The following is a 19,032-nucleotide window of genomic DNA, read 5'->3' as shown; positions in this document are numbered from 1 at the left end:
ACGTGTAAAAAAGACTAGAAATTGAATGAAATTGAATGCCTCGAAAGTTGCACTGGGTGCCTTTAACTAAGTGAGGTTCTTACTACAAATAATTGTTTAAACCTTCAGTCGCTGACTTGGTACTGTATTGAGACACTCTTCATTTCAGTGTTCCTTTCATAATGTATATTCTAGCCCATATATTTTGTGTTCAAAATATAGTAGTTTTAGGAAAAGTCAAAAGGCAATTTTGGAACCTAACATGTATACAGGCCTAACATTAAAGTGTAATAGGGGTTATGCAGAGCACTCAGCGTTCGAACCAGAAAACAGATGTAACCATTTCCACTTTTCACTTCCGTACACAGCAGTAACTTCTAAGTATCGCTTGTTTAAAGAAAATGTTAGTGTATCACTTTTAATTACAATGTCACAAATGACTTAAAATATGAGAAACTGCAACATCTGAACAACAGCTTTTGTTGTGTGCCGAGATGCTCTGTGTCGGGGAGAATTAACTCTAGTGAAGTTTCCACCAGTTTCCAAATGTTGAGTCAGTCAGGGCGATATGGGTCTGAGACATTAGCCGTGATATCTTCGTTATAAAGAGACACACAACTGTCTGCAGTCGGCATTTTATGCCAGAGGATATCATTGAAGGAGGCAGACTGCGAGATTTAACAGAATACCCAAACCCATCCGTGAACGTAGCCTACTCTCAAGCTGTGTGGTTTTTCATTCTTCTGCATGGACCTGTGACAAGCTGCTCTGACACTGACAGTATCTGTCAACCTCTCTTTGTTTGAAACTGGTGGAAAAGAAGATACAGCATCCATTCCTTCATTAATTAATTCATTCATCACAATTGTCTTTATACAGATCAATGTTTTAGAAATCTGAAACAACTGCCAGAACGGTAGTCGACAATAACCCTGGACACATAGGACATCGTAGTAATTATACTGTTGGTAGTATAAACCATCGCTAAAATGCAGTCTTCATCTGATTGTTTTAATGTCTGTGAGCAAAAATACTGATCAACTGATAGCATACAAGTCTCCAACTAGGCTACTTACAGTTATCTAATGCTAATGAGGGCTATTAGCAAAAGCTACAAATCTTCATAATTATGAATAAATGAGGAGGCATAAAACTTAAATCCCTTGTCTAACTACTCGAGTACTCGGGGCTCAGGACGTCCGTTTGGCAATACTGTGCACATCGGTAAAGGTGATTCGGGGTAGCTCCTGTAAACACTGGCTGTAGAAGGTCGCCATAATAAGCTCAGCTGTGTTTAGCTACCTCAGCAGCGGTTAATCATCTGGAACGGGCAGGGCTCGAAAAACTCCAGCCATTGATTTCCAGACACACCGGGTGGCATTGGACAGTAATTACGTCAATCAAACGGTCGTACTGCACTCCCCCTCCCCCGCTCCCCGCGCGACCCCTTCGTGCACGTACTCAAAGCTCGTGACCCAGAGCAAGCTTCTGTTTGTTGTTATCCTGCGGTAGCTACTGGAGCTAGCTAACTATGGAGCCAGTTTCCTGCCGTAATTCAAACCTGAAAAAAAAAGTTTCAAAAGGCTTGTAAGTCTTGGTTTGAAAACTCAACCCCTTGTAAAAAAGGTTTTGCAACACTGAAAAAATAATAATTCGGGCCAGCCCTAGTACTTACTGGCCTTCGTTTGAGTACGTAGGGCGTTCCAATTCAGATCGGGTGAAAATAAGTGTACTGTGAAATAGGGCTGCCCCGAATTATTCGAATATTCGAATACTCGTTCGGAAAATTAGTATTCGAAGCTTAAATCAGTATTCTGAGCTTCGTTTATTTTTTTCACGTGCCTGACGTAACCAGAGCGAGGGAGGCAAACTATAAGCGACACCAAGCAGAGAAGCGAGAGAGGTGGAGGAAGAATAGATATGTTTCCCTTTACTTTACAACACAACATTAGCGGGATCTTGGGAGGAAAAGTAATGCTTAGCGAAATGCTAACCTTAGCTTAGTTGTTTGTTTACGTTCGCTTTACAGCGCTGCGCCAATCAAATGTGACTGGCTTGCTGCAGAGCGTGAGCGTCTTAGGAATAGCCGGTCAATATAATGGATATAATATGGACACATAAGACAATCAATATTCGGTATTTGTTATGGATTTATTGTACAAATTCCCTGAAAAGATGCACGTTCCAGGATGCATTGAAAAGATCCCCAAACGGCTGAGATGGCAGAGGACAGCTGATTTGGAACAGAACGACAGCTGTTCGCTTCAACGGGGAAAAACTAGGGAACTCAAACTTACTTCGGCCTACTAATTAACGTTCAAAAGCTATTAAATCTTCAACAAAATATGCAGATACTGTCAAAATCGGTTCCAGGGAGTATATAGGGATTATTAATGTTGTTTTTGATGGTGTGTTTTTATTCGAATAGTCGCTCGGAAAAACCAACGAGTATTCGAAGCCTGAAAAATGGTATTCGGGCCAGCCCTACTGTGAAAGGACCCGGATGGTGTACTCAAAACGGTCAAATCGCGAAGTGTGGATCGATGTACACTTTTCGTACTCAATGGCAGCCATCTAAGCTATGTAGCGGAAGAGGGCGCGCGAGGCTGAGCCAAAGTCAGCGCATTTTCCACATAGCCTGCATTAACAGTCATTTTGTAGTTTTTTTAGCTTTTATAGCTTTTTATAGCTGCTAGACGTAAAGAATTCACCGTTCAAAGCGGAATGTTTATTGTGGGGGAGGAGCCGCGGCGGCAGTCGTGATCGTAATTTCCGGTTAGTGCACCAAGGAGTATTCGATTTGATGCACTAACCTCTACACTGACATGTGCAGAGGATTGGTGTTATTTATAGCAATTTAAGTGGTTAAAGAATTCAAGAGATGTCAATTGAGAGTGAAAGAGCAGCCTACAGTATTTTGGCTACGGTTGACGTCAGATGACATTCAAGGAGCAGTTATGGTACCCATCATGCATTTGGGTACCATATCATACATTTATTTGATGAAGTACGAAAAGCAAGAACATAGATTAGAGGAGACGTATTATACCACCAGGTGTGAGTGTGATTAGCCTTACAAGCCGTTTCGAAAATCTGCCCCATATGACATCACTAGTGGGCGTGTCCACCTAGATCGGTGCTGGATAGATCAGTGTACCAGCCTACCCAGTGGACTGAAGTAAACCTTGCTCATCTATGCAGTCCAGCCAGAGGCGGATTGGCCGGGAGATTTCCCGGTCGGCCGGCCGGCCTGCGAAGTCAGTTGGATCGGCCCACAGTTGTGAGCGGCCGCGAGGCGTCTGCAAGCCGGCCCTGAGCATAAATTATTCCCCGTCAAGACGCCTAGAAAATCCCCAAAATAAACAATATATGTCTTGGGAATATCCAACCAAAATTTATACCACTTGCTTACTCTCTATGTCTCATTCATGTTTTTTTTTTTATATATATTTCTTTTTACATCATTTAATTATTCATTATTCAGGCATTACAGAACTTTCATGGCCATAAATAAATAATACGAACTACAGTTTACCTTCATTTGTTTGTTGTTGAATTGACGTAGAATGGAGCAAAGACTCCTGGGATTGGGAAATGCGTTTATCCAATAAACAGCTTGCAGGTCAAGTCCTTTTTCGGAAATGTAGGGGGATATATGAGCGGCCCCACGTCTAATGGCATGACCCTAAAGACACGTCAGACAGCGAAGGCGAGCAAGTTCGTAAAAAATAACGGATTTATTCCGAAGTCAGGCATTAACGAGTTGTGCAGGTGAATTGACAGAAAAACACTTAGCCAGAGCTCCACCATTGACGTTATTGCTAGGCGGGAGCTAGCACAAGTAGTATGCTAGTCAAATGTATATGTGCTGGCTGGTATATTTCAGACAAATTAATGACTTAACTGATCTTTCTCTTTTAATGGATGGAGAATATGTTAACAGATTTGGAACATGTAGTAGTAGTCGTGTAGTCGTGTCAACACCGGTATTACCGAATATAAACGGTATAAACTTTGAAACTAGGTCAACCGCCATCTTCTCCGTCAACTCTCCTCTCACACTCGGTGACAGCATCTTATAGAGTGGCGAAGTCACGCCCCTTCCGGTAGGGCTCATGGGACCTATGAGATCGAAAAATATGAATGGGTGTCAATGGAGAGAAAATTATTATTTTCTGGTCCCAGTCTTTATATGCCCTGGATTACACATATGTGGTTTGTGGATTTAAATGATAATTTCTCATGCAAAGAAAACTAAAAATGTTCGTGAAGAAGTTTGATAATTTTAGGTTTTATGTGAGGCCGCTTTGTGAACTACAGCTCTTCGCTGCTCTCGACGCATATGATATACGTCACCACACCCGCCCTTGGAACTCGGCACAGAGATGGCGATCTCTCTGCCCCACTTCACCGCTTTTTCCAAGGGTAGGATAAAAGCATCGGAAGAGGTGAAAACCATTATAAGTCTGGGCACGTGCAGAGTTTCAGTTATGCCGATGGGAAGATTGTCGGTCTTCTCCACGCCAGTCGCAGGGAGCGTGACGTCACATACGAGCCGTGTAGTCTTTCTCGTTGTGTTTTCTCTACAGCCTTTATCTGAACAATTGCACAATAAACGGTCGAACTCTTTGCATGAAAAATTATCCTTTAAATCCACAAACAACATATGTGTAATCCAGGGCATATAAAGACCGGGACCAGAAAATAATTATTTTCTCTCCATTGACACCCATTCATATTTTTCGATCTCATAGGTCCCATGAGCCCTACCGGAAGGGGCGTGACTTCGCCACTCTATAACGTTGTCGCTTCTCCAAGTGCTCAATATGCAACTTGCTCTGTTCGGACCGACACAATCCGGATGTGACGCAGCGGAAGTATCCAATCGCGCCTCGAAAATGTAGTCAGATTGTAGTTTCGAAAATGCTTTACAGCAAAGACACACCCACAAACATGGCACCGGCTAGATATAAACAGCCAGTTGCAAGGCAATTGTTGCATTCATCATGGATCAATCGACTGATAAGGGACCCAAGAGGCGACTGTCGGTGCAATCGTTATGTATTATGTTGGCCAACACTCTTAGGGCCCTATCTTGCATCCGGCGCAAGTGACTTAGTCACTGGCGCATGTGGCAGAGCGTTCTTTTCCCACCACCGCCACTCGCCGGTAAATTAGGGATTGATCATGCGCCCCAAGGGGCGGTTCGGCGGAAGGAGGAGGCGTGTTCTGGCGCAAACGGTATTTTGCCGTTTCTGAATACCATTGCACTACTGACCAGGAAATACCTGGTTTAAAGTCAGTGGCGCGTTTTTCAGATGCTATTTTAAGGGCGCATGCATACATGCGCATGCGATGCATACGGATTGCTTGTGCACCTCGCGCATAAACTTTGCTTCTCCCATCTACCTAGCCGCACATTCTTGGGAAATTATTTGGGAAAGAACAGCTGATGCAGCGCTAATAAGTTGTACTTTTAAATCAATGCATCTGCAAACACTGTACAGCAAACACATATTTTCTTGACAGAGACATCGTGTAGGCCTACATGGCCATAACTTTTAGGATTGATGAGTATTTGATCGTGAAAAACATTGTTTTACCGCGAGTGAGTGTTAAAAAGAATGAATGAATGCGGGCGCGCGTGTGTGCTCTGTTTAAACACACGCAAACTAAACACGTAACGCATAATACAATCAATGGCAATGTCTATTACCGCGGGGACACATGCATATTAGGATAGCATACAATACTGATAAGAAACAATGTTTATAATGTATTGCGTATTTCATTAAATAGAACCACAGTTACCGCATATCATATGTTATATCATATACGTTTTCTTTGCCGAAACTTATTTGAGGACTCAGTATTTCTGAAGTTGTGGAAGAAAACCCCTTATTCCATGTGTGAATTAGGCGATATTATTTGGCAATAAACTGAGCCATTTGCAGTTTGAAATTCATGTGCATCTGTCTCATCGGAGACTGCAGACGCGCTGTCAAAATATCAACTCGTCCGATTCAAATGCGCTCATGGCTCTTAAAGGGGATGGGAGCTGGCACTCTCATTGGTTGGTTGGACGTTACGCCCAAACCACACCTACGGGTAACTAGGCTGCTTCAGACCAACCCTTTTGACACTTGCGCCGCGACGCAAGTGTCATTTATCCGCCTGTAAAATAGCGATAGTGCCGTAGAACCGCCCACAAAGCTACTTGCGCTTTGCGCTTCCGACCGTTAAAAATAGGGCCCTTACACTGATTGATCTGTTCAACCAAAGATAAAACAATTATAATCTAGGATATCAATTCTCCCCGTCAACTATAAAAAAGGATAGATTTATGTTTATTGCAATACAAATACACCATTTTAAAAATGTATAACCTTGTCTACACTTTATGAACATCTACTTCGGACATGGCTCCACGCATTCGCAGGCTTCTTTGAAAACAAATGCGCATGGCTAGCGTAGTAGTGCATGGGGAAGGGTCGTCAAGGAGTTGTTACGACAGTGTTGTAAAATATCTACTACGAAGCTGTATGGGGCACTGTGTAGAGAAAAGTGTGTGCGCAAACCAAGAAAACAGAGAAGAAATGGCCGATCCTGCATAGTGGGCCTTTAATTTCGATAATGACCGGTGACGTTATACACATTATTATTATTATTATTATTATTATTATTATTATTATTATTATTATTATTATTATTATATTATATTATTATATTATCATGGCATCATTTTTATTTTTGAACAAAGGTTCACTCATTCATTCACTCACACAAGTTTATTGAGAATCATGATGATTGATGACTGATCACTGATATAACCTTTTTATTTGTGAGGCTGTGACAATGCCTCCCCCAAACTGATACTGCCCTTTTTCTTTTAAATCACATGTTTTATCGTACCTGGATGTCTAGGAGACACGGACACTGAGCCATGATGTCACTGGTATTGTTTGTGATGTTGTGCAATATTTTTAGAGGGGGAAATTGTTAATTTGACAGCCATAATGTAGTCCACAAAGATAAGACCTTTTTACAAACTGCCCATGGGTTAGCTAAGGCTTAAGGTGTGCAGTCATGGTGGGTTTGTGGGCTTATGCCATCTTCATCTCAGGCATGTCCATACCTCACTGTCCCGTTCATCATCCCTTTGTATATTGCAGCTTACAAGCATGTCATTGAAGGTAACCACCCCCCTAGATCGGGGGGGGGGGGGGGGGGGGGTTACAGCAGCCACTCCAGCAACAGCAGCCACAGCAGCCACTCCAGCCACTGCAACCACTGCAACCACTGCAGCCACTCCAGTAGCCAGAGCAGCAACAGCAGCCACTCTAGGAATAGCAGCCACTCCGGCAAAAGCAGCCACTTCAGCCACTCCGGCCACTCCAGCAAAAGCAGCCATTCCAGCCAAAGCAGCCACTCCAGCCAATGCAGCCACTGCAGCCACAGCCGCCACTCAAGCAACGGCAGCTACTCCAGCAACAGCAGCCACTCCAGCAACAGCAGCCACTCCAGCAACAGCAGCCACTCCAGCAACAGCAGCCACTCCAGCAACAGCAGCCACTCCAGCAACAGCAGCCTCTCCAGTAACAGCAGCCAGTCCAGCCAATGCAGCCTCTCCAGCCACTGCAGCCACACCAGCTACACCAGCAACAGCAGCCACTCCAGCAACAGCAGCAACTCCAGCGTGAGCAGCCACTCCAGCCACTCTAGCAACAGCAGCCACTGCAGCCACACCAGAAACAGCAGCCACTCCAGCAGTCCTCTAGCGAATGGCCCAAATGCCTTTTCAGAATAGCAGGAGACTCTTCAACGTCTAGCGGGAGACTCCTCCACTCAATTAATTTTTTTCATTATCCTTTTCTGGAAATATTTCAAGGCCCGGTACTAACACACTTTAGCATTAGTATAACGTTTTCCAGCTCCATATCAAAATGCTTCCAGTGCATTCATACATATTGTTTCCTCATATATAAAACAACATATATAATCCTGATACCAACAGCCTCCATCATGGACAACGTTCTTTAAAAGTCATGTCAGCTGTCCCAACTCCTTGGGCACAGTGATCATGATTGAACGGGAATCAGTGAGAGTGGATACATTAAATACTTCCAAAAAGTGTAATTTATTAACACTACAAAAAAGTATACTCCACCACAGTAATGCATCTTAAAGTAGAATTCATCCTATTGGGTGCATCTATCGGTGGCGGAACAACTTTACGAAGGACCCTGGGGCAGAAATTAGTCATGCCCCCCCCCCCAAACACAAACACACACACACACACACACACACACACACACACACACACACACACACACACTAAATGCCTTTCTGCGGCCTATGCCAGTGAGAAGAGTGGAGTGCAAAACTGAAGGCCTATATTAAACTCATCATCAGTTTTCTATCTCACTTCCAGGTACACATAGGCTATTCTCATTATTAGAGTTTACTTCCTGATTCCAACCCTACCCATTAATCCAGCGTTGTGTTCTGATATCCATACTTCCTTGAGTACACTTAAACAGAGTACACTATCCACACTCACTGAGCGGCAGATTTTCAGATGTCCGTGTTGTTCAGAATCGAACACTCCATGTTGCACTAACCGGAAACTACGATCGTGACTGCCGCCGCTGCTCCTCCCCCGCAATAAACATCCCACTTGGAAGTTGGGGGGCGCCATATTGGCTCCGTTTTATGTTCTATATTCCGGTTGAGCAACTCTGTCCGTTGTCGTACAGTGGCACAATACATTAGCAATTTTAGTCAAGATGACCAGCATTATTTGTTCCGTGCGGGGCTGCCAGAACAACTGGAATAAAAGACGGGTGTCCTTGCAACAAAACTGTGTTGTACAAGGGAAAACCAGGGCAGAATGTTGTGGGGCAACCTTCAATCTTCATCCTCCGCCATCCAGCGATGAGGACCGGCATATGTGGCTAAAGGCGCTAAAGTTGAAGAACCCTCCGAAAAAACCCTACTCTGTTCTTTTCATTTTGTGGATGGCAGACCATCAGACCAACACCCATACCCCGGGAAATGGTTGGGATACGTTATACCTCCGGCGAAAAAGGCTTGTCGGATGCTTGTGAGGCTCCAAGGTAAGATAACATTTTAGCACTAACAGCTATTAATATCGCTAGTCATTAGCCAGTTAGCGTCTAATGAGTATGATCAGCATATACCCGTAACTATGCCTTGGCTTGACCTCAATAAATGAACAGCATTACAAGATAAGATCAGGTCGAGGCTTTCTAATTTGATGTCCAGGACTGGTTATGTTGAAAGGCAGCAAAATGATTGACCTTATCGTTGATAACTTACTGATGTCTGATGCTGTTATTTCTACAGAACCCTCAACCAGCTCTGGAATCCAGGAGACTGATGGGTTGACTGGTGGGATGACACACCGTGATGCTTCTACGCAGGGGAAGTATGCATTCATGGAAGATCACATCTTTGCTGTCAGTGACTCACTCCATTGTCCCCTCCTCCATGACCAGGCAACACAGTGTCCCGAACAACATCTTGTGCACACCGAACTTCTCCGGAATGATCGGCTGTGTCTACTGTACACTGGGTTGTCAGTGGATGCCTTTGAGGCTTTATCCGACGACCTGAAAGAAGGATGCAGCATCTCTCAGCTACATCCCAAGGATCAACTGTTGATGACCCTGATGGAGCTCCGGCTGAACCTATTGCAGGACGACATCACAGAGAGGTTCAAAGTGTCTCAGTCTGTGGTCAGTAGGATAATCTCTCAGTGGCTGGACTTCATGGAGGAGAAGATGAGGTGCTATGTTCCATGGCTGCCCAGGGAGACGATCGAGGCAACGATGCCACAGAGCTTCAAGGAACATTATCCATCAACCACATGCGTAATCGACTGTTCTGAGACCCCTCTTCAGAAGGCTCACAATCTGGACTCAAGAGGCGAGTCTTACAGTCATTACTATGGACATAATACAATCAAGTTCCTCATAGCTATTGCACCATGTGGTTTGATTATGTTGATCTCTCCAGAATATGGTGGGAGATGCAGTGACAAGTTCATCACAGCCAACTCAGGGTTTCTGGAGTATCTGCGTCTAGGTGATGAGGTGATGGCCGACCAAGATCTTCTGTTTGAACGTCAAGCTCATCCTGCCAGCTTTCACCAGAAGAGGCCTTCCCTTGTCCGAAGAAGACACCACCAACACGAGGCGCATAGCCAACGTCCGAGTGCACGTTGAGAGGGTCATACGCCGCCTGAAGAACTACAGAATAGTCTCTCAAACAGTGCCCATTAACCTTGCCCCGAAATTTGTGAGATTTGTAAGAGTCTGTGCAGGTCTATGTTATCTTTTTGGGGACATTATACAAGAAGATGAGGAATAAGATGTTCAATCAGTTATAAGTTAAATCAGTTTTAATGGTTACATGGTTAAAATGTTGTTTCTCTTGTTGTTTATACTGTTCATTTTTACAAATCTATAACAAACTGATATCTGTATTTTTATACACAAACACGATGCCAGCGAGGGTCAATAAAATAAACTTGACACATTTAAGGGATTTGCTAAATCCTTTAAAGGGGACCTATAATGCTTTTTCGACTTTTATGACCTATAAACGTTGTTATAATGATTGATAGTCATATTAACAATACTAAAGTGTCCATCTGTTCACCTTCTTTAATGAAAGATAGCAGTGAAATGACAATAACCAAACATGTCATGAGCAGCTAAAGGTGCTGGTATGTTTACATCTAAATAGTCATTAACTTCCGGGTCCGTTATGTGTAACAACATAGAGGTCCATAGTGCAATATTCCCTATCTCCCCCTGAGCCTTTAACACTCTAACACAAAGGCTGATTAAAACAACAAAACAGCACAAACGAATGGTTGGACGCACTATGCGCCACAAAAACGAGCGGAAGGCCCAACATGAACACAATGCCCACAGAACCCATCAAAGACTACCCCATAGCAAAGTCCTTATGCCAGGCAGGCACACCGGCCCTCCTGGTGGACCGGCGCAAGTCTGTCGCCGGTGGCACATCGGGTGGCGGTGGGAGAGGGGCCATAGGGGCCACAAAGCCCGGCGGTGGCGTACGAAGGACGCCCTGGGCCGGCACCACTGGCACGATAGGGGTGGGCTGCATCCCGCACCGGGGAGAGCCTGCAGGTGGCAGTGCCGGTGGTGGAGCGGGCCCTGACTCCGTCACAGGCCTCACCGGGCCGCTCACAAGACCAGGCAGCCGCGGCGTTGCACTAAGTGCTGGTACAGCGACACGAGACACCAGATCGTCATAGATCGATCGAGGCGGGGGCCAGTCGCTGTGGACCGGGTAGAACTTGCGCAGGAATCTTCGGTTCCGATTTGAGATCCTGCCCGACCCGTCAATCTTGATCACGTACTGATCGTGCTGGCGCACCTCAACGACACTGCCCGTCCTGTCCCACTTGTTAGGGTGAGGTGCCGTCTGGTTCTGTACGCGGACAAAGTTCCCCACCTCGAGAGGAGGGAGGCGTTTGGTGTGCTCCGCCCAAGCGTCAGCTGTGCGGATGTGGCGTTTGCGGAGGGCCTCCTCCCTTGCCGTCAGCATCTCACGCCATGTTACGTGCGGCCTGTACCTCCCGGGTGGAATCGGGATGAAGTCGCGGATGGGCCGGCCGAAGACACACATCGCCGGGGATAGCTTTGTGTCAGGGTCCGGCGTATTACGGTACTGGAGTATCGCCCTTTGCACAGCGTCGGTGTCGAGTTCGCCTTTCGGGCCTGTATTGTCAGTGATGAGCCGCTTCATCGTCTTCACCCCGATCTCTGCGCGGCAGTTGCTGTGGGGGAAGGCCACCGATGAGAGGCGGTGGTGTACGCCCCATCTGTGAAGGAAAGACCTGGTCTCGGCGGAGGTGAACTCTGGCCCCCCGTCCGATGCAAGCTCCTCCGGAGTCCCGTACGTGGCAAAGGCACGGCGTAGGTGGCATATGAGGTCACCCGTCGACCTCGAGATGATTGGCCAATTCGAGTAGTGGTCAACTATCACAAGATAGTGCACACCCCTGTGCATGAAAAAGTCTGAACACACAGCCTGGAAGGGGTAAATGGCCATGACAGGCGGGGTCGGCGGCGCCGCGGGCTGAGAGGGCGCCATCCGGTGGCAGTGTTCACAGTTATTCCGAGTGGCGCAGATGTTAGCCGACATGCCTGGCCAGAACACAGACGACTCCGCGCGGGCGGTCATCATGGAGACGCCTTGGTGGGCAGCGTGCAGGGCGCTCAGCACTTCGCCACGGAGTGAGGGTGGTATGACTACCCTATCCTTGTACAGGACCACCCCATCAGCTGATGTGATATCCTCGCGGTACTGGTGGAAGCCACGAATCGCCACCGGCATCCCAGCCCTTGACTCGGGGAAGCTGTCTGCCGCCATCTCCTCCAACGTGCGCATATCGTCGCTGCTGCTCATGGCCTCCCTGACACGCTCCCATGTCACGGACTGCAGCGATTCAAGCCCCGCAGCGCACCAGGCCAGGTCGCCCTCCTCAACATCATCGGCCACCGGCCCTGCCCACCGTATGAGAGACAGCACATCAGCGTGTGCGCTGGGTGAGAGGTGGGTCACCATGGCGGCATTGTCGTCTGGAAGATCCACGGGCGACGGGCACGGTGTGCCGACCGGCCTGCGCGACATGGCATCTGCAGCCCTGTTCCCGGGGACATGAATGATACGGAAACGATAGCGCAGGGTCTTCTCCTTGAGGTTCCTGAGACGGGGGTTTGGTATGTCGTCGAGTGCTCTGTCGCCAAGGAGTTTGAGTAACGGCTTGTGGTCGACTGCCACAATCAGGTCCCTGCAGCCCAACACGAAGTAGCGCGCTTTGTCCAAGGCGTCAGCGACCGCAAGCGCCTCGCCCTCTACAGGCGCGTATCTGGACTCGGCCGCGTGTGTGAACCTGCTGCCAACCAGGGTCACCTTCCATCCATCAGCGCAGCAGAAGGGCCTGACCGGCGTGCACTGACAGTGCTTCTGGAACAGCCAGAACCCGACGCCCTCCTATGACAAATTTTTCCGGGTTGAGGATGATTCCGTTCCTGCCACAAACGTCCAGCCAATGTGCCGCCTGGAAGTAACACTCAACTGTATCAGCCCACAGGAGTGTGTCGTCCACACACTTGGTCTTGTTGCCGATGTCCGCAACCACCTCATCATAGCGCCGTGAGTAACCGTCTCCCGACGCTATGTACCCCTGTGGCGCCGAAAGGTACCGGTAGCGCCCCCATGGTGTGATGAACGTCGTCTTGTGGCGGTCATCTTCATGCAGTGGGACGCTGTGGTAGCCATTCCAGGCGTCGAATACAGTCTTGCATTTCCCACTGGGCACCTGTCTCGCCTGGTGGAAGGGAGATTGCGTGTGGTGGGTCTCACAGAGCGCATGCTTGTTCAGTGCTTGGAAATCGACGGTACGTCATGGCTTGCCGTTCTTCTTTGCGCAGATCACCATGCGGTGACACCACGTCACTGGCGTGCCAATGGGCACTTCTTCCAGCAAGACGAACGTCCTGGTCAAGGCCCGCCTTCACCTCACCTTGCCAGTGTATGGCGACTGGGATGGGGGTGTGGCAGGCGACCGGCGTTGCATTCTCATTGAGCATGAGACAAAGAGGTGGACCAGACATTCTCAGCAAGGGCTGGTGGGGACATGTATTGAATGTGCTCTGAGCGTATAGTCCAAGTAAGTGTTTCCGTAGAGCTCCCCTGTTAGCTTCCGTGGCCGGCATGGGGAGCGTGGTTGGCTTGGTCGGAGGTTCCGCACGCCGTGGGCAGTCACATGGGTCTGAGGTCGCAAGGTTGACCTCCCCGAGTGTTGGGAACCTGTCTGAGATCATGCCCATGTCCACACAGGCTGTACGAGACAGGAATATACGGTCTGAGGTGTCAGTCACGTACGCGATCTGGCGCGACTCCAATCTCCGAGCGTCGCTGCTGTTACCAGCGAACCTGACGACGGCGGCCCCGAGGATCCGTATGCCTTCATTATTCGCGGCCTTCATGGTCATGGATACAGGAATGAGGTCGTCTGTGTTCAGGCCCATCTGTTGGGCGACCTTGACGCCGATCAGGCAGCTCTGGCACCCCGTGTCAGCCATGGCAGGCAGGGTCACAGTGCGGGTGCGTTTCCGGAGGTCGAGGCCCAGTGCTTTGTAATCCTTGTTTTCAATGCTGAGTGTGAGGTGGATGTATGGCTGTGAGTTGGACGGGCGCTTCATCCACTTGTCACACATGTCATCATACAGGTGGTGAGCGAGGGGGAGTGTGCGTACCATGTCGGCGGTGCTGGTGAGTGTGCACAGCTCGCCGAAGGCGGTCGCCTGCTGTTCGTCGCACACCCCATCAGTCTCCTCCGGTGCGGGCCTAGATGACCGGCCACCCAGGCAGGCCTTTTCGAGGTGGTTTTGACGGTTGCATTTCCGGCACGTCTTGCCGTACGCGGGGCACTCGGCACGCCTGGCACGCCACTGAGGCGTCTTGCCGTGGCCTGCCTCGCCGCAGTAGATGCACGTCCCCTCGACCTTGACCTTGGATTGCTCCGCTCTGGCGCCCCCTCTGGCGCGGACGTCCTGCTGATTCCCCCGTCAATATGAGCTGCTGATAGTGTCCGTGCTCTGAGGGTCAAGCAGGCGTGACGCTGAGCGCTTTCCTGACTCTTTGGCTTCGATGTACTCCATTATGTCCTTTAGTGGCATATCCTGATTCTTTTCGCCAAGCAGATCGAGCTGTATTTCTTGGTCTGCTATGCCGCGGGCGATCACATCGCGCAATATTTCCTCTGTGAAGTCGTTGACTTGGTCACACCTCTCCTTAGTGCATGTCATTTCGTATTTACACGTGCCTGCCTGCCCCTTTAAGCGAGCATGAAATGATCGGATGGGCTCTTCGTGTCCCTGTCGCATGTTAGATAGGGCCACTCGAGCTACCATTGTGTTTTCTGCACGGACAGAGTGCCCTTATGGCAGAGAGAACGTCCTTTTCATCACTGTCCACTAGGCTTTTGCCTGCAGCACGGGTGAGGTATTTTCTCAGATCCTCCTCACAGCACTCTAGCAGTTGTGTGACAACATCTGATCCAATTAGTTTAGTGCCCCTCTTGTACTCACCCCAGCGGGTTAGGAAGTATGACCAGGTCTCGGCTGTTCCAGCCAATGCTATGGACGGGCGCCTGAGTTTCTCCACTTTGGCATTTGCGCGCGGTTCCCTGGGGGCTGCAGTGTGTGTGGTCGCGTGTATGTTCAGCATGGCCACCACCACCGCTACTTCCGCATGTGTAGCCACATCGTCACACTCCTCGATAGGGCAAGGCACATCCATCCTTGGTTCCACAGTTTTATAAAAAAAAAATATATATTTTTTTTTTTTTTCATGCGCTCATATATTCAGGTTCCCGGGCGACGTTACTTGTAAATACACTCGCGGCCCACTCGTTCGTTTGATCGCATTTTTTCGCGACGTCGGAGGCGTCTGCTTGGCTTCATCCAGGTGTTTGGTTATAAATAAGAACAACTTTCCATTTGTTCACCTTCTTTAATGAAAGATAGCAGTGAAATGACAATAACCAAACATGTCATGAGCAGCTAAAGGTGCTGGTATGTTTACATCTAAATAGTCATTAACTTCCGGTTCCGTTATGTGTAACAACATAGAGGTCCGTAGTGCAATATTCCCTATTGTCAACTGTATTTTATTAGAGGTCCTTTTATGATGCATATACTGATATTTATTTGAATATGCACGGCGTAATTATATATACATTTGTCTTGGTAGACGAATGATTGCCTGCTGGTTTGTGAGCTCGACTTCGCCATGTGAAGGTATCTACACCAACAATTACGAAGTTCAGTAGTGAATCTAACTTTTATTTAGTTAGTTATTTATGTTGGATTGCTAGGATCATTTAGGTTGATTTAAGGACGGGTTTTATGATGCGATAGCTAGTAGAAATAACAGTGTGTTTGTTTAATTATATCCTGGAAAGGGTGATGTTCAGCACATGAAGCCCTACAGATGCCGCCGCTTCAACAATGCTGATTATGATGGGCGGTGAATTTAACCTGTATGGCTTTTTCGTTTTAACTTCTTGTTGACTGAATTGTTTCTCTTTCTTGGTGCCAAATTTATTATTTTTTGTTTTACAAGAGCCCTCTCTGCTCTCCTTCTCATTAATTTTTCTTCTTTTTTCTTATTAGGTCCTCCACAGTCGCCCCATCAGTCCCTGGCAGTCTGGTCCCTGGAGCAGCTGGCCCTGGGGCAGCTGCCCCTGAATCACCTGCCCCTGAATCACCTGCCCCTGGCAAAGTGGCCTCTTGATTGCTCTCTGTGTCTCCTGTCATGTCCTTTTCATCGCTCTTGAAATCCAGCTCAATTTCTCCCTCAATCTCTGTAATAATTACAAGGTAATGTTGCTGTTATATGTATTTTGCCTTTGCATTTGCAACTACTGTTATCTCCAATGTAAGCCAATGTAAGAAAATTTATTAAAGCGAATCATTTCTGTAATGTGAATTAAATCATCTGCCACAATCAGAAACCAATAAAATATATAAATGGATCTACCGGCAATTGTTAATTGGGTAGAAATGTGTCGATTATCTACATTGTGTGCAAATCCTCAGAGAATCCCTGACCTCTGGTTGTTTTTTAAACTGAATGTACAAATATGAATTATGTAATCTCATTAGGAGTGTAGTCTATCCTTGAATTACATGAAATGGGGAATATTGTTAGCTGCATGGATCATACCGAAGTTTAATTTGGTGAAATATGTGTGGTCCGTTGCACTTGGTTCTGGAGGCACCCTCACAGAAGGGGGTTTCCTCCTCTTCGGCTTAGGGCGATGAATGAAAACTGTTGGGACTGCATCGGGCCTCAGCTTCAACATCCCTTCTCTTTTTGTGGCAGTGAATTGGTCATCTTCAAAGTGTACCTTATAGGTAGGCTTGTAAGATCAGTTTCCATTGCACTTCAAATATCATTGAAAAGTCATAATTCTCTCCACTTAGAATTATTATTGATGTGAAGTGATGTGAACATTACTTACATTACATAGTTTTTGACGGTTGCTGACCCCTGTCACTTGTACGTTTTGACGGCTGACCATTGCCATCCATTTCTTCCTGCGCTCTTGGTCCTTGGGGAAGCCATACATGTGGTAACCCTTCTCGGACCGATTGGAGCATCCAAACGCTGCACAGCCAACCATGGTATGACCATTGATCTAAACCAGGGGTCTCAAACTCGCGGCCCGCGGGACGATATTTTATGGCCCCCTACTTGATATCAAAGTTAAGTGTTAGTGCGGCCCACACGTTTACATTTTTTTTTTTTTTTGCCGAGTCGCTGCGCTAGCCCGTTGGCCTCATTTATAAAGCTTGCTGCGCACAAAAACCTTGCATAAGACGGAGGTGAAATGTGCTAGGCCAACGGCATGGCTTCTCCCAAGTCCGTGTGCGCTGGAGATACGCCCTTTCTGTGTGTATCTCTTTCTAAACACCATGCACCTGACCGGGTTCTCTCCTGTGTGACTCCTCTGATGTATTTCGATCTTACTGAAGCATCTGAAACTAACCGCTTAGCAACCGAGTTCCTGAAGTTGTGGAGCTTCATATCCCTGAGCATTAAATGTGCATCAGTTCTTTTTCACTGCAAACGTTGGTAGGCTATTTATAGAAAATGTCTATGGTCTGACATGATTGATTGCATTTTATAACTGCATGGGCCTGGATACGTCGGTAGGGGTGTGTGTGTGTGTGTGTGTGTGTGTGTGTGTGTGTGTGTGTGTGTGTGTGTGTGTGTGTGTGTGTGTGTGTGTGTGTGTGTGTGTGTGTGTGTGTGTGTGTGTGTGTTCCTGTGTGTCCAGTGGGAGAGGAAATATCGACGTGTGAAAGTAGTTTTGTATCAAGTTGAGGCGGACACATATTAATCGAAATTTATATATCATAAGTTACACATGTATTAAAAAAACACACACACACACACACACACACACACACACACACACACACACACACACCAACGTTTGCGGTGAAAAATGCTTCTGCACATTTCACCCCGTCTTCGCGAGGTTGTTGGGCGCAGCAAGCTTTATAAAAAATATATATATAAAGCCCTGCATGGGCCCTGCAGGAGCTGTGTGAGAGGAAGCGCTGCCAGGTCTCTGGCAGTAAGGAGTAGGCAAGAAAAGCCATATGTTCAGAAGGACACTTCATGTTCTGAAGAAGGTTCATGTTTTAAAGGTCCCATGACATGAAAATCTCAATTTATGAGGTTTTCTAACATAAATATGAGTTCCCCTAGCCTGCCTATGGTCCCCCAGTGGCTAAAACTTGCGTTTGGTGTAAAACGAGCACTAGCTGTTCTGCTCGCCTTTGAAAAAACGGAGGCTCAAGCGCGCTGATTTGGAAATCTGTGCTCATGACGTCATGAGGAATCTCAGCTCCTCCCCTTACTCTGCCTGGCCCGCCCAGAGACGTTGGCCCGCCAATGAGACTCGACCGTGCGAGCGCCACGTGTGTGTGTGTGTGTGTGTGTGTGTGTGTGTGTGTGTGTGTGTGTGTGTGTGTGTGTGTGTGTGTGTGTGTGTGTGTGTGTGTGTGTGTGTGTGTGTGTGTGTGTGTGTGTGTGTGTGTGTGTGTGTGTGTGTGTGTGTGTGTGTGTGTGTGTGTGTGTGTGTGTGTGTGTGTATGTGTGTGTGAATACACACACTGTAACGCAAGTGTTTCTTGTCGGTTCTTTGACGTGTCTTGTATTTCCACAACGAGACTGTCGTGGGGGTTATCTAAGCCATGGTTGAGAAGGAATTGGGGGAAAGGAACTTTGGTTTGACTCGCTGAAGTACATGAACTGCGACATGCCGCCGGTTGCCGCGAGGCACCATCGCCCGGCAGCGGGCAGCCGGCCGCAGGCAGCGCGCGGTTCAGTCGACTTCAGGTTGATGTGGAAGAACCAGAGACGTCGCAGAACCCGACAAAGTCGTTTGTGATTCATAATATCATCTGG

The 19,032-nt window shown here is 47.4% G+C and overlaps 1 protein-coding gene and 1 long non-coding RNA gene across 2 annotated transcripts in view; both read right to left on the bottom strand.

Moving 5' to 3' along the window:
- si:dkey-220o5.5 (actin filament-associated protein 1-like 2) overlaps positions 1 to 19,032 on the bottom strand; it is a 117,579-nt gene that overhangs the window by 48,425 nt on the left and 50,122 nt on the right. The gene's annotated exons all lie outside the window — the stretch shown is intronic.
- On the bottom strand, positions 16,687 to 17,250 carry LOC132467967 (uncharacterized). Its single transcript, XR_009528138.1, has 2 exons — positions 17,075 to 17,250; positions 16,687 to 16,960 (listed from the first exon to the last, which is right to left on the bottom strand). It is a non-coding gene; the product is annotated as an uncharacterized LOC132467967 (long non-coding RNA).

The sequence above is a fragment of the Gadus macrocephalus genome, chromosome 11 (assembly GCF_031168955.1).
Source record: "Gadus macrocephalus chromosome 11, ASM3116895v1".
NCBI lineage: Eukaryota > Metazoa > Chordata > Actinopteri > Gadiformes > Gadidae > Gadus > Gadus macrocephalus.
The sequence above is the reverse complement of the archived record's forward strand: the minus strand, read 5'-3'. Positions and strand labels throughout refer to the sequence as shown.